Source organism: Schistocerca cancellata, chromosome 1, assembly GCF_023864275.1.
Source record: "Schistocerca cancellata isolate TAMUIC-IGC-003103 chromosome 1, iqSchCanc2.1, whole genome shotgun sequence".
In the NCBI taxonomy this organism is placed as follows: domain Eukaryota; kingdom Metazoa; phylum Arthropoda; class Insecta; order Orthoptera; family Acrididae; genus Schistocerca; species Schistocerca cancellata.
This window is the reverse complement of record NC_064626.1, coordinates 584,388,176-584,415,814: the sequence shown is the minus strand read 5'-3', so window position 1 is coordinate 584,415,814 and position 27,639 is coordinate 584,388,176.

Below are 27,639 nucleotides of genomic sequence, written 5' to 3'. Positions count from 1 at the left end.
CCTCTTCAATACTAATTATATTCACGTTTTCCTGGCGGTAACTATATATACATCATTAAATGTGCCTACAAAATAATACGACTGATTGTTTAATTGTAGGATACTAAGCTTTTGCTTAAAATGGAACGGAAATTACCCAGACTATATTCATCCAGTATTTCATAATGACAACACTTAGCAGATCCTAACACACTTTAAACAAGATTTCTAAATTTCTCTAACCTTTTTCTCGGTTACAACACTTGTCAATTTTTTTAAACACATTTATGCATACATAAACAGACATTTGAAGCTATTTTACACATGGGAGGCTTGAAACTGAGCAAATTAAGCCATAACAGAATCGAGAGATGATAGCAGAAGTAGCTATACATATGATTTACTTCCACGAAGGATGTCATCTAAAGTACTGTTGCAAGAGAGACAAATTTCTTACGTCAGACAAACAGGAACACACTGAATACTAGTGAAATCACAACAGACATACAACTGAGCACGAATATACAGACAAAATTTCAGTTTGTTACTGGGCAATAGGTAATCATGGTCACAGAAATGATTCCTATATCTCCCATCAGAAGTATGCCGGAAATCTGAATCATTGCTCAAATATTGCTAATTTGGCCTCCAACACTCCAAGCTTTCTGCGATATTTGGCTAGAACGACCAAAGTGCTGCAAATCGTCCAGCTATTATGAGAAGACTATCGAAGTAAATATATACAAGAAAGAATGTTGCAGAGCATAGAAAACGACAAACGGCTTGTCGCGCAGCTACACGTGGACAAATATGTTAAACATTAATGTTGAATATCAATAACAAAACGTATTTTGAAGCTCCAGCAGAAGGCATTTGCTGACGACCTTGAAGAAAAGCTCCCATGTACACGGAAATGGCAAACTGGGTGCCGAAATGAAACTGGAAAAAAGGGTATGAGACCTTCAGTGAGAAGCTGACTACCATTGAATGATTTCAGTAACGCGTATATGTAAAGATCACATAATAATTGGACAGGCGAAAACATAACTTATTGGTTCGGTATTGCGCATACGCCGGCCGATGTGGCCAAGCGGTTCTAGGCGCTTCAGTCTGGGACCGCGAGACCACTACGGTCACAGGTTCGAATCGTGCCTCGGTCATGGATGTGTGTGGTGTCCTTAGGTTGGTTAGGTTTAAGTAGTTCTAAGTTCTAGGAGACTGATGACCTCATAAGCTAAGTCCCGTAGTTCTCAGAGCCATGGCGCATACACTAGCAACAGTTTACATGAAAAGCTCTTCATTTTACACAGAAACACCTAATTTTCAGCAATAGATTCAATTGATCTGCAGTTACTGTCCGCCCCGGTAGCTGAGTGGTCAGCGTGACAGACTGTCAATCCTAAGGGCCCGGGTTCGATTCCCGGCTGGGTCGGAGGTTTTCTCCGCTCAGGGACTGGGTGTTGTGTTGTCCTATTTATCATCATTTCATCCCCATCGACGCGCAGGTCGCCGAAGTGGCGTGAAATCGAATGACCTGCACCAGGCGAACGGTCTACCCGACGGGAGGCCCTAGCCACACGACATTTCCATTTCCATCTGCAGTTACTAGCAGTGCAGGAAGTGTCGCCACCCAAGTTAATTTATGTCTCGTGCTAACAAGCCTTAAGAGATACAGGGAGCGCCACAGGTTCAACGAAACTACGTAAGTGGATTCCAGTGTACAAGACCACCACCGCTATGTCACGCGGCATCCCGGTTAATTTCTTCAGCGTCCAAATTATTAATAACTAAGCGGCAACAAGAAACAGTTGAAGCATGGCGATGAGGCTGATATAGAGGGTCAATAACAGAGTTGCTTGATAATTTGAAGACCCTATTATTCTTGTCAACGACTAGAAATGATTTTCGCAGTGAAATACCAGCTACTGAATATTAACGTATGCGAACAACAACGAATTTTAAGTGGCGCCCTTTCCGCTAGCGATATTCAGCTGCATTAGCTCGCCGCATCCGTCACATATTGCTACGTGCCTGCTGCATCTGCAAGTAGAACGGACCTGATGTGCTTGCATCGGTTTTCGCTAAATAAGATCCATGCGTCGAAATTTAGGGTCAGTACATTTAAACCATTCAGGTTCCTATGTAGCATTCGAAAACACTCCACATCATGTATTTTAGACTTCCGCTAACGGTACTGGAAGACGGTGACGTAGTACACGGATGACAGCTCACGTGCACGGTACAGCATACTCACCAAACGGTGGCCTCAGTGCGCTAAACCTTAATTTGCTAAAAATCCTAAGCGAGTTAAAAAATACACTGCCAGTGTCATACCTAGGAGTTACAGTTGACGGCACTCTATGAGTAGTGTAACGATACATCGCAACTAGCAGGAAACGTAGTACCCACGCAGCTTATCAAAAGAAAAATTGTTACTCTTACTATACTCAGCCAACAACACAAACTATGCTCGATAACTTACGAGTGCGAGAGAGCGGGCGACAACGGCTTACCTCGTATGGTAGGAGCTGTGTACAAATAAAGAAAGCCACAAATGAATATTTTGGTGTGTACGATGCCATATGCTGATACCACGAAAATCGAACTTAATTCAATAAATGAAAATTCGTAGCAACATAATCGTTAACTCTACTAGTTTGTTAAATATCTCCACATGGGTTGTGCTGGGTAGCTGTGCGGTCTGGGGCGCCTTGTCACGGTTCGCCCGGCTCCTGCCGTCGGAGGTTGGAGTCCTCTCTCTCACATATATGTGTGTGTTGTCCTTAGCGTAAGTTAGTTTTCGTTAGATTAAGTAATGTGTAAGCTTAGGGACCGATGACCTCAGCAGTTTGGACCCATGAGACCTTACCACAATTTTCCAAAATATCAACATCAAGTATTGGCAGATAATTATGTAACAATACACCACTATCTGCTATGACTTCTTGCAATTCATAAGGATGCCAACTCCATAAATAGTGCTAGTAACGGATCTGATGCCCTAGAAAATCAAAATCGCGTTCACTAAGGGACAAAAACCCTCGTAGAGGTTCAATTTAATTTACTAAAGCACACCATAAATGTCCATACAAAAACGGTGTTGCCTGTAACACTTGGGCCGCCTGATGACAGACAATAGATTAAGGAAAAGCGTTATATTAAACGCGGAGCGTAAAAACGTCACCACTGGTTACCTACGTAGTCTTTGAAAAGACACATCACGAGATATGATGACCTTCGTTTTCGGTGAAACCCTGACGGATATCATAAAAATTCGCGTTTGAGGATTACAGACATTTCAAATAAACAACACGCTCGCAAGTTTTATCACTGTTACGAGGGCTCCGAAGGATGGCTGACAAAATCAATTACATTTTGTGGAATAGCAACATAGCCTGTATTGAGAGAATTCTACGAAGAATTAAATGATGTCCGCCAGTTCTACATTACGGATGCGGTGCATGCAAATGCTGATGGCGTTGGTATCGTTTCGAACGAAGACAAACCCCTGATATTACATATTGTCATTACATATTGGAGATATTGCTACGTTTCTAGTTAGAAACGAATAAACAGTGCTAACCTCAGTCGCAAGAGTCCATTTCGCTGGCCACAACTTGTTCCTACCACTAGAGATAAGATTCGTGTCCTCAGCACAGGTTATCCCAATATTTAAATAATTACTAACTCCTCCCGAACAGGCCGTGAAGGCCCAACGGTGCAGACCGGCCGCCGTCATCCTCAGCCCACAAGCGTCACTGGATGCAGATGTGGAGGGGCATGTGGTCAGCACACCGCTCTCCCAGCTCTTTAGTCAGTTTACAAGACCGGAGCCGCTACTTCTCAATCAAGTAGCTCCTCAGTTTGCCTCACAAGGGCTGAGTGGACCCTGCTTGCCAACAGCACTCGTCAGACAGGATGGTTACCCATCCAAGTGCTAGCCCAGCGCGATTGCGCTTAGCTTTGGTGATCTGACGGGAACCGGTTCTACCACTGCTGCAAGGTCGTTGGTTTTTAGATAATAAGGCTGGAATTAATGTTCATGAAAAGATCAGGGTTTAAGGTATCTGGATTGAACTGAGATAGTGTTCAAAATGGTTCAAATGGCTCTGAGCACTATGGGACTCAACTGCTGTGGTCATAAGTCCCCTAGAACTTAGAACTGCTTAAAACTAACTAACCTAAGGACATCACACACATCCATGCCCGAGGCAGGATTCGAACCTGCGACCGTAGCGGTCGTGCGGTTCCAGACTGTAGCGCCTTTAACCGCTCGGCCACTCCAGCCGGCCTGAGATAGTGTACTGTATTAAATCGAAGTCTTGGCAAAAATAAAATACGAGATGATCTTGTGTAGCGAACAGTTAGGCATCTCGAATAAGTCGTCTACGAAGTGCAGTTCAGGACAAGCAAAGCGGATTTTTGCCAACTGGCGTTGTCATTCTTCTTGGCAGTACTCGGTTGCACACTGCAGCTGCAACAGACACTTCTGCAGCTTCTTCGGTAAGAGATCACCCACAATACAACGCTGGCTATGAAGACAGCAGTTTAGCACAGCCAACGAGCTGCAGACAAGCGGCGAGAATTGGACACCACTGACTGCTACCTTCTATGAAAAGGTTATTGGATAACTGGTACACCGGCAAATGTCTATGTCTATGAGCAGAGATTATATAAAAGAGTGGCTGGACAATGCAGCTATGTGCTGCAAATAAAACTTTTCTGATCTTCGGTGTGGTTGCCATTTCGCGATCGATCGTACCTTGAAAAAAAAAGCTCTCGTATGTAGCTGTTGACTACCGACATCTAACCTCACTGTGGCTACGAAGGCTTTCCCGGCGTAATAATTGATAATATTCTTCTCGGGTATGCAGCCGGATCATAACGTCTTCATGACACAATATTTCCGCGGTCCAACTGGCCGCCATCTTCAGGTGAGGGTGCTGGTGCACGACCTCGCCGGAACTGACTTCCTAGCGCAAGCTGCGGCCCCTATATAGGCCGCAAAAGACCCACAACGCGTGCGCGAGAAGGTGCCGTAACTGCCCTCTAGCGCAGTAAACATACGGCGCCGCCAGTGGTGGAAATAGGCGAAATCGAGATATCGCTGTCAAAAATTAAAAAATTTTTATTCCGACGATCGAAACACAGACCGTTGTTTTTTGATGTCAGATAACACCGGGTCCCAAGTCTTACTTAAAAGATAGCCCTTGTCTCTATTAACAAGATTGTCAGATAAACGAATCTCTATGGATTCTTTTAAAACACAGTCCCAATAGCGAGATGCCGGGGCAACCATTTGTGTCTTGTCATAAAGCATTCTGTGTCCCTCGGTGAGACAGTGCTCCGCCACTGCAGATTTCTCAGGTTGAAGCAGCCGTGAGTGCCGCTGATGCTCAACACATCGGTCCTGAATGGTCCGGATTGTCTGCCCAATATAAGCCTTCCCACAGTGGCAAGGGATCTTGTACACACCGGGCTTCCTCAAACCCAAGTCATCCTTCACAGAGCCAAGGAGCGCTCTAATCTTAGCTGGCGGACGAAAAATACTTTTGATATGGCATCTTTTCAGAATTCTTCCTATCTTCGAGGAAATGCTCCCAGCAAAAGGCAGAAAAGCCACCGATTTGCAGGTATCTTCTGGTGGTTCAGGCGAAGGTCCAAACTGGAAAGCACGACGGATCTGTTTATCTGTATAGCCATTCTGCTTGAACACAACCTTAAGATGGTCCAATTCTTGTGTCAAGCTTTCTCCATCTGAAATGGCATAAGCTCTTCTTGCCAATGTCCGCAGGACCCCCGTACGCTGGAACGATGGATGACAGCTAGAATCATGCAGGTAACGGTCCGTGTGCGTAGGCTTTCGATAAACACTGTGTCCCAGTGTCCCATCATCCTTTCTGTACACCAGAACATCCAGAAACGGAAGCTTTCCATCACTTTCTACCTCCATAGTAAACTTGATGCTAGGATGCAGGGAATTAAAATGATCTAGGAGGCGGTCGAGAGCTTCTCTCCCATGAGGCCACACCATAAACGTATCGTCAACGTACCTCCAGAAACAAGTTGGTTTTAAGGACGCCGTCTTCAGCGCCATGTCCTCAAAATCTTCCATAAAAAGATTGGCGACTATTGGGGACAATGGGCTCCCCATAGCCACTCCGTCAGTCTGTTCAAAATATTTATCATTAAATAAAAAGTACGTCGACGTCAGCATGTGGCGACAAAGCCTGGTTGTTTCCTCATCCAGTTTCTCACCAATTAATTGCAAGGATTCTTCCAGAGGAACCCGGGTAAAAAGCGACACGACATCAAAGCTCACAAGTAAATCCGAGGGACTAAGAGACAGGACTTCAATCTCTGAATAAACACCATAGAATTGGAAATGTGATGCTCGCATTTACCGACGTGAGGGCCAAGAACAGATGCTAAATACTTGGCTAGGTTGTAGGTAGGAGCACCCAAATTACTCACGATCGGACGAAGCGGGACCCCTTTCTTATGAATCTTGGGTAGACCGTATAATCTCGGTGGCACGGCAGCACCAGGACGAAGTTTTTTGAGAACGTCGTCAATTAACGAACTCTTCTTCAGCAGTGAAAGCGTCTTCCTTTTTATCCGTTCAGTTGGGTCGTCCTGCAATGTTCTGTATGCTGAGTCTTCAAGTAAGAGATCCATCTTTCCCAGATAGTCATCACGTGACAGAAGAACCGTTGCGTTGCCTTTGTCTGGTGGTAGAACTATCAGATCTTCGTCTTCTCTAATGGACCGGACGGCTGCCCTTTCGAGAGAGGAGGTGTTACTCCATGGAGGCGGCGAGAAACTGGATGAGGAAACAACCAGGCTTTGTCGCCACGTGCTGACGTCGACGTACTTTTTATTTAATGACAAATATTTTGAACAGACTGACGGAGTGGCTATGGAGAGCCCATTGTCCCCAATAGTCGCCAATCTTTTTATGGAAGATTTTGAGGACATGGCGCTGAAGACGGCGTCCTTAAAACCAACTTGTTTCTGAAGGTACGTTGACGATACGTTTATGGTGTGGCCTCATGGGAGAGAAGCTCTCGACCGCCTCCTAGATCATTTTAATTCCCTGCATCCTAGCATCAAGTTTACTATGGAGGTAGAAAGTGATGGAAAGCTTCCGTTTCTGGATGTTCTGGTGTACAGAAAGGATGATGGGACACTGGGACACAGTGTTTATCGAAAGCCTACGCACACGGACCGTTACCTGCATGCTTCTAGCTGTCATCCATCGTTCCAGCGTACGGGGGTCCTGCGGACGTTGGCAAGAAGAGCTTATGCCATTTCAGATGGAGAAAGCTTGACACAAGAATTGGACCATCTTAAGGTTGTGTTCAAGCAGAATGGCTATACAGATAAACAGATCCGTCGTGCTTTCCAGTTTGGACCTTCGCCTGAACCACCAGAAGATACCTGCAAATCGGTGGCTTTTCTGCCTTTTGCTGGGAGCATTTCCTCGAAGATAGGAAGAATTCTGAAAAGATACCATATCAAAAGTATTTTTCGTCCGCCAGCCAAGATTAGAGCGCTCCATGGCTCTGTGAAGGATGACTTGGGTTTGAGGAAGCCCGGTGTATACAAGATCCCTTGCCACTGTGGGAAGGCTTATATTGGGCAGACAATCCGGACCATTCAGGACCGATGTGTTGAGCATCAGCGGCACTCACGGCTGCTTCAACCTGAGAAATCTGCAGTGGCGGAGCACTGTCTCACCGAGGGACACAGAATGCTTTATGACAAGACACAAATGGTTGCCCCGGCATCTCGCTATTGGGACTGTGTTTTAAAAGAATCCATAGAGATTCGTTTATCTGACAATCTTGTTAATAGAGACAAGGGCTATCTTTTAAGTAAGACTTGGGACCCGGTGTTATCTGACATCAAAAAACAACGGTCTGTGTTTCGATCGTCGGAATAAAAATTTTTTAATTTTTGACAGCGATATCTCGATTTCGCCTATTTCCACCACTGGCGGCGCCGTATGTTTACTGCGCTAGAGGGCAGTTACGGCACCTTCTCGCGCACGCGTTGTGGGTCTTTTGCGGCCTATATAGGGGCCGCAGCTTGCGCTAGGAAGTCAGTTCCGGCGAGGTCGTGCACCAGCACCCTCACCTGAAGATGGCGGCCAGTTGGACCGCGGAAATATTGTGTCATGAAGACGTTATGATCCGGCTGCATACCCGAGAAGAATATTATCATCTAAGCTCACTGCTAAACACATTTTATCGGTGACGTGCTGGTTCATTTTGAGCTTGACATCTGTCGCCGGAACGACACCAAGTCATGTAGATCTAGTACGACTGCATAGCTCTCATACAGAAGGTTCCGCTGTTCATCTCAAATGTAGCTTCTGTGACTGCTAAGAACCCAAAAGATAATACCCATATTTGGAAAATAAATTCAGTACTCACAGCTCCTCGCATATGTCAAAGCATTGGTGAATGGTGAAGTTAAGAGACGCTCCACAAACTAGAAAACAAATATAGACTAGCTATATCTAATACACAGGAGGTAAAATAGTCCCCCATTCGGATCTCCGGGCGGGGACTACTCAAGAGGACGTCGTTATCAGGAGAAAGAAAACTGGTGTTCTACGGATCGGAGGGTGGACAATTTGTATAGAAACCAAATGGCAGTTATAAGAGTTGAGGGGCATGAAAGGGAAGCCGTGGTTGCGAAGGGAGTGAGACGGGGTTGTAGCCTCTCCCAGTTGTTATTCTATCTGTATATTGAGCAAGCAGTGAAGGAAACAAAAGAAAAATTCGGAGTAGGTATTAAAATCCATGGAGGAGAAATAAAAACTTTGAGGTTCGCCGATGACATTGTAATTCTGTCACAGACAGCAAAGGACTTGGAACAGCAGTTGAACGGAATGGATAGTGTCTAGAAAGGAGGATATAAGATGAACATAAACAAAAGCAAAACGAGGGTAATGGAACGTAGTCGACTTAAGTCCGGTGATGCTGAGGGTATTAGATTAGGAAATTAGACACTTAAAGTAGTAAAGGAGTTTTGCTATTTGGGGAGCAAAATAACTGATGATGGTCGAAGTAGGGAGGATATGAAATGTAGACAGGCAATGGGAAGGAAAGCGTTTCTGAAGAGAAATTTGTTAACATCGAATATAGATTTAAGTGTCAGGAAGTCGTTTCTAAAAGTATTTGTATGGAGTGTAGCCGTGTATGGAAGTGAAACATGGACGATAAATAGTTTAGACAAGAAGAGAATAGAAGCTTTCGAAATGTAGTGCTACAGAAGAATGCTGAAGATTAGATGGGTAGGTCACTAGACTAACGAGGAGGTGTTGAATAGGACTGGGGAGAAGAGAAGTTTGTGGCACAACTTGACTAGGAGAAGGGATCGGTTGGTAGGACATGTTCTGAGGCATCAAGGGATCACCAATTTAGTATTGGATTGCAGCGTGGAGGGTAAAAATCGTAGAGGGAGACCAAGAGATGAATACACCAAGCAGATTCAGAAGGATGTAGGTTGCAGTAGGTACTGGAAGATGAAGAAGCTTGCACAGGATAGAGTAGCATGGAGAGCTGCATCAAACCAGTCTCAGGACTGAAAACAACAACAACATCTAATACACAGTTATTTGTGCAGTCTTTGCAATTATTGCACATTAATTTTTACGCTAGTACCACATTCGCATCTGGAAATGGATGTCGACGAAACTGTTCCAGCGTAACGACAAGCGCCGGCACGAAGACAAAGAACGTAACCGCAGGATGGCAGTGAGACGACGTCAGCCAGTGGTACACTGACTAGGACCGCGCCACCACAGGAGCGGCCTCTATCTGACGAGAGTATAAGCGCCGCTCCTGCCAGCCCCGACAGGACAGTAGAGGAGGCGCATTAGCAGACCCTCACTAGAAGAGGCGTGACGTATGATCCATGTGAACATGTGAACATGTGAACAGTATCAATTACTTACATGGGCATTGTATATGGCGAAGGACATTGATTATTTGCATGTCGCCAATTGCTTGCGACCCAATCTACTTTATTGTAATAAAAACCATTAATGTTGTTTGCTTCAATTGTTCTTTAGCCATCCGAGAAAACAGCCTCCTAGGCAGCCTATAAGACACGAGTGGCAGGATACCACAGAAACTATCACTGATCATCACGACTACGCCTCAGGAGATTGCACTCATGCATATACTGAGATCGAGATCGAAGTTTTGCCCAACACGAGGCCCAAATAACTACAAATGGTTAACCGAAATTTAAATCACCCAATTATGAAGAGAATTAATCATGTCTGGATTACTTTTACGACTACCTCAAGTTCGGTTACGTACACTAAGGTAACATAAGCGGAAAAATGGTCACATCATAGCACAAAAATGGCGAATGTGCTTCTGTTAAAAGAACTCTGATCAACGGGAGGACTTTCGTTAGATTACAGAATAGTCAGGCAGAAATTCCGAAATCATACCGGATTGTAAGGCGTATCCAGGAGCAGATACATACCCAGATAATTTCGTAATGATTAGGCTGAATTTTGAGAGACTAGTCAGGAAGAATCAGTGCGCAAAGAAGTGGGTTACGGAAGTAACGAGGAATGAAGAGATACCCTTGAAGTTCTGAGGCTGTGGATATTGCGATAACGATTAGCTCAGTAGGCTGTTCAGTTAAAGAGGAATGGGCATTTCTAAGTGGGGCAATCACAGAAGTTGTAAAGAAAAAGGAAACTAACTGCGGAGAAGCCGTGGATAAGAGGAAATACTTAAGTCGATCTATAAGAGAACGAAGTACAAAAATTCAGGAATATAGAAGTAGGTCGTTTAGCAACGGAATTAACAGGGGGCATCTGAGTTTCGGCAAAACGCCATCCATATAATTTCGAATCTTGCAAGACCAGGTAAGTACTGGAATTATAGGAACAATCAGCTTAACAGCTCAAGCGCCCAAGTCGTTGACTAGAATACAGAAGAATGAAAATGAAATTACTGATCTCTTAGAACATGATCAGTTATGCTTTAGGAAAGGTAAAAGACCAGAGACATTTTGGTTTGTAACCTCCCCCTCACTTACCGACCTTAATGACAGTGATAAATGAAACCGCGTGTACCTAACGGGAGTTTTGGAAAAGCAATCGTCACCGAAGTTAACCTGTCGGTAAAGAGGGAGGAAAGGGTTACATCTAAACGAAAGGAACTGTGCTAATGAAACTGGTGGAAATTAATTTTGAAAAGGGGTAAAGTTAATAAAGAAAGTAAATGTGCAGCCGTTACGTTAACAATTAACTAGCGGTAATTAGGTATTTGAGATTTGGGGGAAATCACGGTCGCCAGTCCTAAGGACAATTACTATAGTAACTGAAAAAGAAAGGTTATTACACATATAATTAGCACTAGAAGCGTGGCAACTGAAGGTTGACACGTGTAGTGTGAAAACTGAAAGTTTGTCAGAAGTAATAAATTTCGCTACACCCTGACTTAATTTAGCAAAAGAATTAATAAAACCGGAAAATCGAAAGTTAATTTAGTGACTGAAGTTAATAGTGAGCTTTCTTTCTGAAACACATCGAAATTCAGTAAGATACGGTTAGTCTTGGACTACCTCAACAATCATTTCAAAAGCTACTTGAATCTACGCAATTTAGAAAGAAGAGATTTAACTTTGGGCCTGAATTAAATGATTCTGAACAATTAACAATAGTAAAATTTAGTACGTACCAAGCTGAGCTGCAATCACAGGTAAGCTAAAATATGGTAACAAAACTCGCACTCTTAATTTGTGCTTGTGTAATCTGAATATTGTAGCCAGCTAACTGAACTTTGAAATTAAAGCAGTGAAATAGAATTAGCTATATTACTTTAGTGCTGGCGTTTAAATTTCAACGACACTCTGGTTCATTTCGGAAAAGGAAGGGACCCTGCTTGGTAATGCAGTTGGGACAATGAGCAACAAACGTTCATGCTAAGTTGCTGTAATTATAGTGACGAAAATGGAACAAGATTAAAAGCTGAGGTCTGCCATACAGCTCTAAAACTTTACGTACGTCCAATCTTCCTTGTCGGTTGATTGAAGGTTTGAAGCCGTCGGTCGAGGAGGTGGCGACAGTCACTCATTGTCGGCCGTCGCTGTTGCAGAAGCTGGATGTTGGCGCGCCTTCTTCTCGACACGGTCACCAGACGAAACGGGCTCTTGATGTGCGCTATTTAATGTTTCCCGTCCGCGACACCATGTCAGAAACTATCATCGCAAGTCGAGCGCAATTACATGCTGCCAAACCCCGAAAGCGCGGCAACTCGCGGGAGCGTCACACAACACACCTGCTCCACTCGCTACTCCAGCCAGACTCCTCTCTCACAGCCCGCGCTCCACGCGGCAGAGTTAACACTACCAAAGATCCAACACACTTTGATTCTTCACACGACCTATCGACGTAATCGTTCGATAGCAGTCTTCCCTAGGCAAGACCAAGTGTAAAAATACAAATAATATTTACGAAACAAACCAATTATACATCGACATAAATGTATAAATATATATATACAAACAGTAAAACAATTACAATATACAAAGAGACAGAAATGTCATATCTTGAGGTAACAAAGCAAGGAAAAAAAATAGTACAATAGATGGAAATAGGAGGCTATGCATTTCCGGCGTTACACGTGCCCCACATTGTCTGAGGATGTTCGTGTAACGTAAACAGACTCAGAAAATGTCCCAAAAAAGAAACAGCGGAAATGCATACGCTCAAAACATCAAAAAAAATTTAGCATTCGTCTAATTAACCATAACCCAATTTTTTAGACAATAATAATTGAGTGGAGACACTCCTAATCTTATTCCACTCTGTCATCTTGCACAAAATAAAACAGGTTGACAACATATCAAAATTCATAGAAAACATAGAAAATGGTTTAGCTATTCCAAAATCATTAAAATTCGTAACACTATAAGAAATGGAATACTATTTGCAAAATTAATCAGAGTACATGGTCATAAAAAACAGGTATATCAAAATACGCAAACTAATAATTAATTACATAGAATACACATTTTTATGTAACCTTTTCATAATTAATATTCTCGTTATGTCAAATTAACGCTAAACAAGAAAATAATATACAGCAGATCGAAAAAAACATCAATATTGACAGCAGAATTCTTTCACATCAGCTGCCCGGGTAAGAAAAGCAACTCCACATTCCGTACTCGTGAGTACAAAGAATGCCGACAGTGGCACAAGAGCCGACAGCGGCACAAGAGCCGACAGCGGCTTCGCCTCGCAAGTATTGTTGCGCCCGCCTGTGCGGCACGCTTGATCTCACTCGCCCTTGTGTGACGGCATTTCCAGAACGTCCGTTTAACTGAATTCTTTAGGAAAAACTCACTCCCGAGTAATCTCAAGGAGTCCCTTAATACTATCACAGTGGATAACTTAACACTGTCCATCATCACACGCATGTACTAGCCTGAAACTTAAAACAGCGTCTAAGTACATCGGCAATGACTAATAAAAACACACATTCATGAAATATTACAGAAAGTTACAAAATCATATTTACATTGCTTAATCTACTGTGACTCAGCTGAAAACTTAAACTAGCAGCTTGGATTTTTCAGATGATTACTAATCAGTTACTCTTAAATCATTTAGTCAAAATTAATTACTTGTTAATTACAACTTCTTTAATGACCTCTAGGTCAGGCAAAAGCATCGTAACATGGCACATCCTTAAATCTTACACTCTATATTTACATACTGTACAAATTACCCATTGTGTGGTATTAATCGATCCTAGGTTGGTACAATTTCAAGTCTACAATATTCCGTATACCTAATCGTTTTCCAGAGCTTGGATACTCTAAGCAATAAGCATTTGTGTGAGGTATACCAATGACTTTATATGGTCCATTATAAACAAATTTAGAGATTTCATTGTCTATCTCGCTCGATTTCTCATGAGCTTTTACAAGTACTAAGTCTCCGATTGCAAACTTAGCAAAACGCGCTTTTGCGTCATGACGACGTATGCGAGCATCGGCTTTTAGCTTTATTCTTCTCGCAAACGATCTTTTTTCACACCAATACTAATGTCAATCCGTGGAGGGAATTTGATTATCTCTTCCAATTCACTTTCTACACTTTTGTCACTGCCGAAATTCCTCACGTCACGGCAGTTCAAATTCATTCCTACGTAAATGTCATCCGGCCAGTTAACAATGTGTATAGGCTGGTATTGCTTATGCACACCGTCTCCTGCCTCGTCAAAACTAACTACTATCGTTTTATCTTGTGACGTACATGTCAAAGTTTTGCTTTCGCAATTAATCACTGCACGGTACTTTAATAGCCAATCTAACCCGATAATTGCTTCCGTAGTCAAGTCTGGCACGACGACAAACGCTTGTTCAAATCGTGCCCCACCTATCTCGAAGTTGACAAAAATCTGTTTTGTGACCGGTTTACTGGCCTTCCCAGTAGCACCGATAATTTTCACTCCTGTTACTGGCATAACTACGATGCCGGGTCTGTATTTCAGTAACTCAAATATTTTCCCAGATACAGCACTCAATTCTGCACCGGTGTCAATCAACACGTTTAGTTGTAGGTCGTGCATATTAACAGACACTACTATCTGTCTACACTTGTCCTCGATTGTTTCTTTATTTTCCCACAGTAAATCCTCGTCTATATCCAGGTCATTCAAGAAAAAACCATCCGGCTTTGATCCTAAATCCGGCTTATCTGGCGGCTTTTTCAGCCTCCATTCAAATACAGTTTTAATTTCAACACGTTTGTCCTGAGGCTTAGTCTGTAGCTTCGCCTCCAATACCGAAACCTTTTCCTGTAACTCGTCAACTAGTGAGTGTTGCTTTGCTATCAGTTCACTAATTGTCACCTTCGTTGATTCCTCTTTGATCAGATTGATCTCATCTGCCAATCTACCTGGAGGAATGTGCCCAGTAGTTCCTGTAATTACTTCCTTTAGATCTGCGCAACCCACACTGCTACCGTCTGACCGTATAACGTCAGCTCTAACCTCATACACGCTGTAATCTACGTGCTTTTCTACCAATCGTGTCCGGCTATCACTAAAATTCTCGTAATCTTTCTCCTCAATACTTTCGCAATGTTTAAACTGGAGTTTTGCGTCGGATGGGTCAGTTACTTCTACCACTGAAACTTTCGGTAAGGTCTGCCGGTTAGGGCCAGAACTTTCCGTTACTACTTCAACATCTAACTCCTGCGGGACGAAACACGACGAATCTTGCTCGTGCTCCCCCTTAACATCAACTATTTCTAGTAAAGTCTGCCGATTAGGGCCAGAACTTTCTATCATTTCACAAACACTATCTTCCTGCGGGACGAGACGCGGAAAATCCTGCACGCGCTCCCCATAAACGCTTCTCCCATACAGACCCCTATAATCTCTTAGTTCGTCGTATAAGCGACCGAACTGCCTTAACCAGACCTCATCCCTCTCTGCATCCCCTCGCTCGATGACGGACGTGTTATCCGACATCCGATCTTCTCTCAACACTTGTGAATCATTATTAAACTCAATCTCCAGTTCCGCTGTGGGTATTACAGCTGTCACTTTATGATCGATTTCCGGAACACTACTTAAATTGTTCTCACTGACAGCGAATGTATTTTCTACTGCCGTGTATACAGCTGATCTACTACTTGTGGGCGCACTCTTTCCTCTTAACACTGGCACACTCTCCCGCCGTTGATTATTCCACACGGAATTTTCATAATGACGATACCTGGGTTTTCTCCTGTTATTGGGCCGCCAAAATTTCTCGACGCCCGCTCGGCCCCTCACCGGCGCGGCTAATGGTTTCCCTGTCTCGTTCCAGCAGATACGCTCCCTGGAAGCTGCTGAGGCGGCTGATCACACCCTCTGGCGTTATTACTATTCTGCGAAGCCCGTATCACGCTAGTGCGATACTGGTTTCCGTCATTCCTGTTATTATTTGCGTTGTACCGATTGTCATTACGGCCCCAACCACTATTGTTATTGCTGCCAAGATTGCGGTATGCATTATTCCCATAGTTATCATTGTTGTGGTTGCTGTGGTACTCGTTGTTGTTACCACGGCCCCTACCGCTGTCGCGATTATTGCGCCAATTGTCCTCGTCCTCAACTCTTTCCAGGAAATCATTGATTGTCCTGTAATTGCTTCCTACGTAGCGTTTTGTATCATCTGGAAGATTCTTGTAGAGTTCCCAGACTATTTCGGATTCCGTGCGGCGATCACGCAAATATTCCAACTTGCGGATCCAGCCCTCACAAAACTCCTTCATTGAGCCGCGCGAATTCGCATCGAAAGGCCTCGATACGACAAATTCGCGCCAGACACTTTGCTGTTTTTGCTCTGACCAGTATTCAGCCAGAAACAAATTTTTAAACTCGTCAAAAGTCAGGTTCGTAATGTTGAGGTTTAAGCCCCAACGCTTGGCATCACCAGCCAGCACATCAATAACCGCATTAATTTTTCTCTCATTAGTCCATGATCTGGGTAAAACTCTTTCACAATTTTTAATGAAATCCGTCGCGTGTATACCGCCTTTTTTCAAGGGGTCGAACCGCTGCTCTTTCGTCAACAATTCCGAACTATGTGCACAGATTGGCACATAGCTCTGTTTTTCGTCAAGTTTCTTTTCTAATTCCGACACTCTCGTAATTACTTGGCAAGTGGTTGTCGCAAGCGTTTCCACTTCCCTCTTTTTCTCTTCGCAGGTATTAGCCTGCTCCCTCACTTTAGTGTCTACTTCGGACACTAAAGCCTTTAAAGTTTCCACCTTCTGTTGATCCTCTTTTTTCACTAATTGAATTTGTTCCGTCACCTTAATCTCGATGATCGGAGCAACTGCTTTTCCTACACATTTCTCGATTCTGCTAATTTCGGAATCAAAACGAGTATTTATGCTCGCAATTTCCGCCTGAACGCCTATCATTTCTTGTTTAAGATTACCGATTTCGGTATTAATTACAACAATATCTTCTTTGATTTTATCAACTTTTGTATTAACAACTCCAACATTGTTGTTAACAACGTTAATAGCTTTGTTCTGATTGTCTAGCATCCGTTCAATTTTTTCAGACTGAGCTTCTTGCTTGGCAGCCTGAGCTTCTTGCTTGGCAGCCCGAGCCTCTTGCTTGACAGCCTGAGCTTCTTGCTTGGCAGCCTGAGCTTCTTGCTTGGCAGCCTGAGCTTCTTGCTTGGCAGACAGAGCTTTAATTTCTGCCGATTGACTCTTGATTTCGTTAATCAAAACATTCAATAAATCAGTTAAATTCCCGGAAACTACCGGTTTTACTTCTGTAGCGGCTTCCTCTTTAATTGTCTCCCCGTATTCGTCATCAAGGGATTCACATTTGATTTTCACTTCCGATTCCGAAACATTTTCTAAAGTGTGGAATTCCATTTCTGCTCTTTGTTGCGTTTCGGCGGTCGCGTCTTTCATGCTAGCCGCCTGCCCCTGAACAATGGGAACCGCCGTGCGCGTTTCCCACTGTTCGACCGATTGTTCCGTATCCAAGTCTACCAAATTTTGGTAATTGTTGCCTTCACTCATTTTAATAATTTTCAATATAAATGACAAACCTCATATATAATTAGGATTACTCCCACTACTTATTCTCGCTGACGTAACGGCCTGTACGTAACCAGTACTTTGTTACGAGATTTGCACAATGCAAAATTCGTGTCCAGAACAACCTCAAATCCGAAGATTGTCCTGTCACCAGGTCGCCACGTGTAACCTCCCCCTCACTTGCCGACCTTAATGACAGTGAAAAATGAAACCGCGTGTACCTAATGGGAGTTTTGGAAAAGCAATCGTCACCGAAGTTGACCTGTCGGTAAAGAGGGAGGAAAGGGTTACATCTAAACGAAAGGAACTGTGCTAATGAAACTGGTGGAAATTAATTTTGAAAAGGGGTAAAGTTAATAAAGAAAGTAAATGTGCAGCCGTTACGTTAACAATTAACTAGCGGTAATTAGGTATTTGAGATTTGGGGGAAATCACGGTCGCCAGTCCTAAGGACAATTACAATAGTAACTGAAAAAGAAAGGTTATTACACATATAATTAGCACTAGAAGCGTGGCAACTGAAGGTTGACACGTGTAGTGTGAAAACTGAAAGTTTGTCAGAAGTAATAAATTTCGCTACACCCTGACTTAATTTAGCAAAAGAATTAATAAAACCGGAAAATCGAAAGTTAATTTAGTGACTGAAGTTAATAGTGAGCTTTCTTTCTGAAGCACATCGAAATTCAGTAAAATACGGTTAGTCTTGGACAACCTCAACAATCATTTCAAAAGCTACTTGAATCTACGCAATTTAGAAAGAAGAGATTTAACTTTGAGCCTGAATTAAATGATTCTGAACAATTAACAATAGTAAAATTTAGTACGTACCAAGCTGAGCTGCAATCACAGGTAAGCTAAAATATGGTAACAAAACTCGCACTCTTAATTTGTGCTTGTGTAATCTGAATATTGTAGCCAGCTAACTGAACTTTGAAATTAAAGCAGTGAAATAGAATTAGCTATATTACTTTAGTGCTGGCGTTTAAATTTCAACGACACTCTGGTTCATTTCGGAAAAGGAAGGGACCCTGCTTGGTAATGCAGTTGGGACAATGAGCAACAAACGTTCATGCTAAGTTGCTGTAATTATAGTGACGAAAATGGAACAAGATTAAAAGCTGAGGTCTGCCATACAGCTCTAAAACTTTACGTGCGTCCAGTCTTCCTTGTCGGTTGATTGAAGGTTTGAAGCCGTCGGTCGAGGAGGTGGCGACAGTCACTCATTGTCGGCCGTCGCTGTTGCAGAAGCTGGATGTTGGCGCGCCTTCTTCTCGACACGGTCACCAGACGAAACGGGCTCTTGATGTGCGCTAGTTAATGTTTCCCGTCCGCGACACCATGTCAGAAACTATCATCGCCAGTCGAGCGCAATTACATGCTGCCAAACCCCGAAAGCGCGGCAACTCGCGGGAGCGTCACACAACACACCTGCTCCACTCGCTACTCCAGCCAGACTCCTGTCTCATAGCCCGCGCTCCACGCGGCAGAGTTAACACTACCAAAGATCCTACACACTTTGATTCTTCACACGACCTATCGACGTAATCGTTTGATAGCAGTCTTCCCTAGGCAAGACCCAGCGTAAAAATACAAATAATATTTACGAAACAAACCAATTATACATCGACATAAATGTATAAATATATATATACAAACAGTAAAACAATTACAATATACAAAGAGACAGAAATGTCATATCTTGAGGTAACAGAGCAAGGAAAAAAAATAGTACAATAGATGGAAATAGGAGGCTATGCATTTCCGGCGTTACAGGTTGATAATAGAAGCAAGACTGAAGAAAAATCATGACACGTTCATAGGATCTGTCGAACCGAATAAGACGTTCGACTGCGTAAAATGGTGCAAGATGTTCGAAATTCTGAAAAAAATAGGGAAAAACAATAGGGAAATACATATAATATACAACACAGTATGCACAACAACAAAGAGGGAACAATATGACTGGAGGACCAAGAACGAAGTGTTATGACTAAAGGTGTGGGAAAGGGATGTGGTCTTTCACGCAAACTGTTGAATCTATATTTCAAAGAAGCAATGACGACAATAACAGACAAGTTCAAGAGTGAGATTAATTTTACGGTAAAGGATATAATTGTAAGATTCGTAGACGACATTGCTATCCTTAGTGAACACGAAGATTTACGGGCTGCCTTGAATGTAATGAAATATTTAATCAGCACTGAATATGGACTGAGAGAAAATCGCTGACAGACGAAAGTGAAGAGAAATAGCAGAAATGAGTACAGCAGGAAACTTAACGTAACACCTGGGTATTACGAAGTAGACAAACACGGAATTTTGCTACCTAACCAGCAAAATAAAAAGGATGGATAATAAGGGGTGATATGGTTGGGAGCAGGATACAGGGGCTGCTCGAGTGGAAGGCTGAGCAACAAATAGAGGATAGAATATAACATTTAGTGTATTACGCAAGAAAATTCATGCAAGGTACTGGTAACAACATATTGACATACAACTTGTTCAATTTAAATGTACATCAGCTGATTTAACATGAATCATCAACAAGTTACCTAACATCAAACAATCTGCAAATTTGAGATTTAAACCTTTCCCAAATTATAATGCTTGTAAAATGTTATTACAAAACACAGAAAATTACCACTCTGGTCACTGTATTTAAGCCTTACATAACCTAATGGGCACAATGACTTACAGGAAATAATAACACAGACGTATAGCTATATCTGCCCACTATAGGGCTGTCTTACGTGACCTTGTCTTCCACAATGATTCACATAACTAACTCATTTATTAAATGGTAAATATTACCCACAATGGCGCTTGCGTTATAATCTTACGTAGCACACCGATTTACCAAGACAATGCAGTTAATGCCAAGTACAGTCTGGTCCAGAACAACGAGTGCCCTACCACTGCTTAAACTACTCAGAATCAGTATGGAACTGTTTCACAACGCATGCACATTCAGTTCAGGCAAGTTAACAAGACAGTGCCTCCATTTGAATTTTACCACAGAAATCCATCTATAGTCTTAGGCCAGACGGTGATTCGAAAAGGATTGATAACAGGTTACCGCACTGTTGGCGGTTGGCACTAAATCCCTGGCGTGCGATAGATGTGTGGGCCAGAAATCCCGTTGCAACAGGAACCGTTAACAACAGTACCCACAGAACTCTTTCTAAAGCCACACCTTGAAATGACCTCAAAGGGGTTTCCAAAACAGTTTAACAAAATGGTTCAAATGGTTCAAATGGCTCTGAGCACTATGGGCCTCAACTGCTGAGGTCATTAGTCGCCTAGAATTTAGAACTAGTTAAACCTAACTAACCTAAGGACATCACAAACATCCATGCCCGAGGCAGGATTCGAACCTGCGACCGTAGCGGTCTTGCGGGTCCAGACTGCAGCGCCTTTAACCGCACGGCCACTTCGGCCGGCTAAAACAGTTTAACACTCAACAGTAGTGAGTAAGAGAAAAGGACAAAAAAACAAACACACACTGCACTTACAATTAGCCTTGAATTATTCCTAGCTGTGGTTAAGATTGAATTAATTTTAATCCAACAGGTAAACAGTGGTGTCACAGTAGACTTACACCTTACTTGACTAGCGTGAGAATTCGGGCGACCCTTCACTGACATAGGTTCAGTAACAAACTGAAATGCAATTTAAAGACACTCAAGTAAGGGTATTGTGATACACTTCATCAACAATTTAAGCAAACACGCCCACATAGGCACTCTAGTTCATAGGTAAATCAACCAGAGCACAAGTCAGTATTTCGACACGCGACGTGGGAACACTCACTGCTCAGCAGCGCAAGCCAGAATACGACAGAAAGAAGCCTCGATGTAACTCCATCAGATGAAGATGCACCAAACTAACAGCTCACCTTTAACAATATTAACAAAATACCGCTAATAAGGTAATGGCCAGAATAACACCAGCCCGTAGCCACAGCGTGTGGAAGGTTGAACTCGTAAACAGAACGAACGACAGCGAGTCACTGCAGCACCTCCAGTTCCGCTGCTCAGCCGGCCCCAATGCAACTACCACACTCACACCACTTGTCGACGCGACTTCCGCCATCCTCCGGCGACGCTCCGCCCAGGCCCGCTCATCTCTCTCTGCCCGAGACTCCCTTTCGGCTTCCTGCACGGAATTCCAGAGGGCGCACCAACCGGCGCACCGCAAAACGAATATAAAGAGATCGGACACACTACACCGGAACAATCAAATCGCAGGAGCACACGGCACAAGGGGGACACAAAAAACATATTAAATGAAGATGATGGTAGTTAAAATATACACTAATACTGAGACATGTACTGGGGAATAATTAAAAAGTCGACATAAAGTTAAAAGAACACAGCACAAGGTGGAGAAGTGTGTCGAGCTCGGAAGGCGGATACGGAAGGTGGGGTGGAGGCATGGCATTCTAGGATTTGGAGGGTTTTATAGAATGTGAGAGGGGCAGAAATCCAAGCGAAGCTGGCATAAATAAGGATGGGGCGGATCAAGGATTTGTAGCTGTGAAAGACGGTGGAAGGATGCAGTGTCATGTCTGGCTGAATTGGAGTTTCAGGAGGCGGAGTCTGTTGTGGGCATTGTGTTGGATTGTAAGGAGATGGGGAGTCGAGGTGAGGTGGCGGTCAAAGGTGGTGCCAAGGTATTTTAGGTTAGGAGTGAGGTGGATAGGACAACCGTAAATGATTAGGTATAAATCATGGAAGGAGCGGGTCTTGCGGCTTGTGATGATCGCCTGGGTTTTTGAGGGTTTCATACGAAGGAACCACTGTTTGCACCAAGAGATGAACTGATCAAGGTGGGTTTGGAGTGTATGTTGGGACCATTGCAGGGTAAAGGGCCAGGAAGGCGGTGTCATCAGCAAATTGGGGCAGATGGACAGGTGGGAGCGGTCTGGGCATATCAGCAGTGTACAGGAGGAGGGGAGAGTGTAAAGGATGGAGTCTTTGGGCACGCTGGCAGAGGGATAGAAAGTACTGGAGTTGGAATTGCGGATACTGACGTAGGAGTGACGATCGGAGAGGAAGGAAGCAACGAGATGTAGGAAATTGATAGGGAGAGCATAGGACCGGAATCTGAAGAGGAGCCCTGGATACCAGACACGGTTGTAGGCGTTCGGGAGGTCAATGGAAACAAAGATAGCGGAGCGACGAGAGTTAAGTTAGTGGGAAAGAAGATGGGTAAGGTTAAGGGGTTGGCCGTCGGCTGAGAAGGAGGGCCGGAAGCCACATTGGATAAGGGGTTGGAGGTAGTGCTGGTTAAGGTGGCGGTGAATATGGCGGGAGAGGATGGTCTCGAAGGCCTTACTGAACACGGAGAGGAGGCAGGTTGGACGATAGGAGGAGGTGTCACAGGGGGTGACTATGCCTACTACTTTTATCAGTTTTATATTTTGTGGTAAAATTTGTGGGTAGAGATCTATGTAACACTCCGGTGTATAATCCCATGTTACATCTTTCGTTTGTATGTGGAGAGCTTTTTTTGAATTCACAGATGATATCTTATTTGGTTTTACTGTATGATCGCAGCAGTTTAATATATTATTGCCTGCAAAAACGCTTAGGTGTAGCGCCACATTGTGGTCATTCCTTGGTAGTATCTCAGTCAGCTGTCCTACAGATAATTTTGACACCTACTGCTGTATGTTTATCATGTATTTGACGAAATGTGTTATATTCATACTTCACATGTATGAAGAATTAAGACTTTTCTGGTAACGAGCCTGTATATTTACTAATGTAAATTTCTGCCTACATATACTCTTAATTATATATGTGATAGTGGTCCATTCTGGAAAGCGTCATGTTAAGGCGTAATAAATATATAGATCGTGTAAATATTGTGTATGAGTATAAAGGGTGATTTCTGAAGCGATAAAGAAAATAATCTTATGATCTGCCGGTGGTAAGGCAGCACAGTAAAACTGTTGATACCACTGATGTCAACTGTTGTCGGTTGAAGAACCTGTTTACAGACAAATCTGATGATTTTTAAAAAATTTCCCAAATTGATCTCATTGATTACTATACCTGCTTTTACGCTTTGTCCAAACAACCCAATAAATTTCTAAACACCTTTCGTTCAACTTTTATTACTCCTCCAAGCATTCAAAATATAAAGTGTGAAAATAAGGTAATAAATCCATAATAAATTGAATGTAATAAAGAGTTTGATACTTTACTGAACTTTTTCAGTGTTTAGCTTGTTTTAAAGTTACTTCATGTTTCTCCACTTCCAGGAGGACTAATCACTGGAATGGTTTTGCTGACTGTTTTAGATGATTTACAACAGAATTACTTCAATCGATGACAAATTTGGTCTTTTCCGATTTTTTGTTTCCAGTGTGAACGTAACGGGATTGGTATGTGAATAAAAAGACCTTTTACGAATATCTGCTACATTTATTTCCCGACTCGTAGCAACGAACGGACGAAGTGCGATCTGTGTGTAATGTAACAACAACGAGGTCACTAGAGACTGACCACAAGCTCCGATTTACTTTACCAGTGCATTATTAGGTTTACTCCTTCATTAACTCTGTTTCAGTTTACGACAATAATCCTGTGCACAACGGGCCGTATTTACTGTTCTTACTGCCACCACGCTTCACTAATTAACTACTTCTCTCGACACCTGTATTCAACTTATTCAGTTCTGTAGGTTTGCCATCGTGGTCCACGTGTAGCGCTTTCGACTTGTTGTAGAAAGTCTCGTTCCCTGGACTGCATCCAAGCCACCGCTAAGATCTTAAATGATAAACGTTAACGTTGGCGGCCCAGAACCTCCAAAAGAAAGGGTCATTCTAGTTCGACTAAAGGTCTTGTCAGGCTGGCTGCAGGAGCAGACAGAGGTTAGGGGGTTCACTGTTGCCCTGGGATACGAACTGTTCCTTAAAAGGTAAGAGAATGGCCAATTATCAGCGGTCTGACAAAGCAGAATGCAATGGAAACCATTGTGATATAAAATATCCTCACTTTACTTTTCCATTCTTCCATGTGGGGTGTTGCATTTTGCTTCACAGCACTATAGAACTTTTGTTCAGAAACAAAATGAAAATAAACATTATTTGAGTGAAAGGGGGCATTAACCACCATGCCCTTCTCGAAAGTATTTTCGTTGCTAAGGTATGAAAGCATTAGTTCCGTTTTAAATACCTCCCTTTATTTTTTGTTTGGTAATCCACTTCCCATCCTCAAAGCCCGTTCAAAATGTCAGATAGTGTACCGCTCACATAAACACGACGTTATAACAAACTCAATACAAAACTAACTTTGACTCAAATGTACTAACACACATGGGATTATCAGAGTAAACAATTGTAAACACGAGAAAAATTCGTACTAGTCATTCAGTCAATCATATTCAGTTGAAGATTTGTCTTAGAAAACCAACAAAGAGAGGAGACAAATGTTACTCATCTACGGAGAAAGTAAGTTAATGGAACAGTAAATGCAATAATATTTCCTTATTGTCAATACGGGTACAAGAAGTACAGAACTGTACGACTGTAAAGCGATGTTCCTTGTTTCGTAAAGAAAGTTTCTGTTTAAAAACTGCATCATCATTACTTTTATTTTGTTGTTAACTGATTGACCGGTGTGTATTTTTCTTGTGTTTCCATTCGCTTACTGTCAACTCGTCAAGTGGAACATTTGTGTCACCCCAAGTAACTTCACTGCACTCTAGTGCAGGACACTCACAAACAGTTTTGTGTTACGTCTTTAGCAATGGCATGTTTACGTGCACTGTGATACGTATCTGAACAGATCCTAAGCAGAGGAAGTTTAATCTCGAATAAAAAAAATAAAGAGGGCTAATTAAATATCACATACTGCCATTCATATCTTAGTAAAGAATAAAGTTGCAAGAGACACAGTTATGCTACCTAATGTTACCCTGGCAGCTTAACGATATTTGCTGTATTCATTTTTGTTTGCTGCTAGACAAAAATTTATTTTTTGTGGGTAATCAAAAAGAGGCACTCCGATAGGAAATTGAGTGCATGAGCTTTTAATCTGATTTAGCGATACCTGCCTCACATGTCTGCCCATGCTATGCTTTTGATTACGTGGCTGATATATTTCTCAATGTCTGATGATATTTCTGGATGCTATCTGCCCACTCCTGCGCGTTTAAGAATGAAATTCATGCACTGTTAACGGTAACGCCCTTGCTTTTAATTTCGCTGGAGTTTGTTTTGCCTTTTATATACGCTTCAGGCAAATATTTCTTTTTCAGATTCTTCACATTTTTCCTGAGGCCATTCCGTTTCGGATTTTCAGCATTCCCTACTTATAATATTCCAAAGGAACTCACATTGCGGAATTGTATTCTTTTACTGAATATTTTCGCTCTTCTTCTTTCTTCGATCAATTTGAGTATTTGTTCTGTCACTCAAACCTTCTTCGATGTTATCTTCCCTGTACCTATATTTCCTCTGTCCAACTGCATGATATCCATTGCTCTTCAACTAGGCTTCCTTTCGTGGTGTTCTTTATTGCTGTATCTACAGCTTAGAGACAACAAATCTGCCTCATCATTTCTAAGAACTACTATATCACATTTATTCCACATTTATTACTATTGTCATGAACGTCAGTCCCTTTCCAGCATTACTAAACTATGATCTGAGTCTACATCTGTTACGGCGTATGCCATACAATTGACTGTCTTATTTCGTAATCTACGTCTGGCCATTATGTAATTAAGCTACAATTCTACCGTGTCTACTGTCCTGTTCCTACCTTCTGCTGTCCTGATTTCTGAACAATCTAATCCCCAGCACTAGCCGACATTTATTGCACAATTTTGTTAGTCTTTACCTCTCTCTTTATTCTCCCGTAACTTCCCTCGATTCCTTCTCCTACTTCAGTGTACAATCACTCATGATTATTAGAACCATCTCTCTTCATGTAGTGAGTTATCCGTTCAGTGCCCTCATAAGTTCTCTCTCTTTCGTTTTCTTCTTCTTGCGAGGAATGTGTGTAGCTGAAATATTGATGCTGGAGCTGGTTTCTTGTCAATTGTAATGAAAGTGATTCGGTCACTTAACTGGTGAAAGCAGCTCTTTGTCCTGCTTTCCTATTCACAACTTATTCTCCTCCCATTACACTGTCTTACGCTGCTGTTGCTATTACCCTATATTCATCTGTTGAGAACTACAAATGTTCTTTCCTTTTCAGTTCCATTATTCCAGCTATCTACTCTGAGTCTTTGCATTTGGCTTTTTAAATTTTCAAACTTCCTTCCCACATTCTGACTACTAACATTGGGTGCTCCCATTCACATTGTGTTACCCTTTCGTTGGTTATGCCATCGTTTCCTAATGGTCAGTCGGCCTCTATGGCCGAGCAGTTCTAGGCGCTACAGTCTGGAACCGCGCTGCCTCTGGCATGGATGTGCGTGATGTCCTGATTTAAGTAGTTCTAAGTCTAGGGGATTGATGACGTCAGATGTTAAGTCTCGTATTGTTTATAGCCATTTAAACCATTTGAACCTTACGGTCACCTCCGAATTGGCACTCCTTCCCCGTAAATTCGAATGAGGGACTAATCAAGAATCTTTTGCCAATGAAGTAATTATCATGATAGTAGTTCAATTACAGTGTGAAATGACGAAATAGGTTGTAAATTCTGAAGGAAGCTGGTGAAAGGAATACGAAAAAGTGGACAGTATACAATATGTACATTAATCCACAGAGAAATATGAGAATTTAAGATCAAGATTGGATGTTAAGGGGTGTAAGGCAGGAATGAAGCCTTTCGCCTCTTCTGTTCAGTCTACACATCGAATGACGAATTTAAAAGAAATTTTCGCATGTGGGATAGAATTTATTGTATTAGAGAATCAGTGACAAGAACAGCCCGTGGTATTTGTAAACGAAACGAACAAGAGGAAGAACTTGAGAGAGGACAAGTTACTCTATCTCCCATTGTTCGTATACAGAAAGTTATTAAAGGTTTTGTTACAACCTGGCGCACCTTGAGCCAGACTCTATAAACTTAACAGCCTGGTCAGATGTTGAT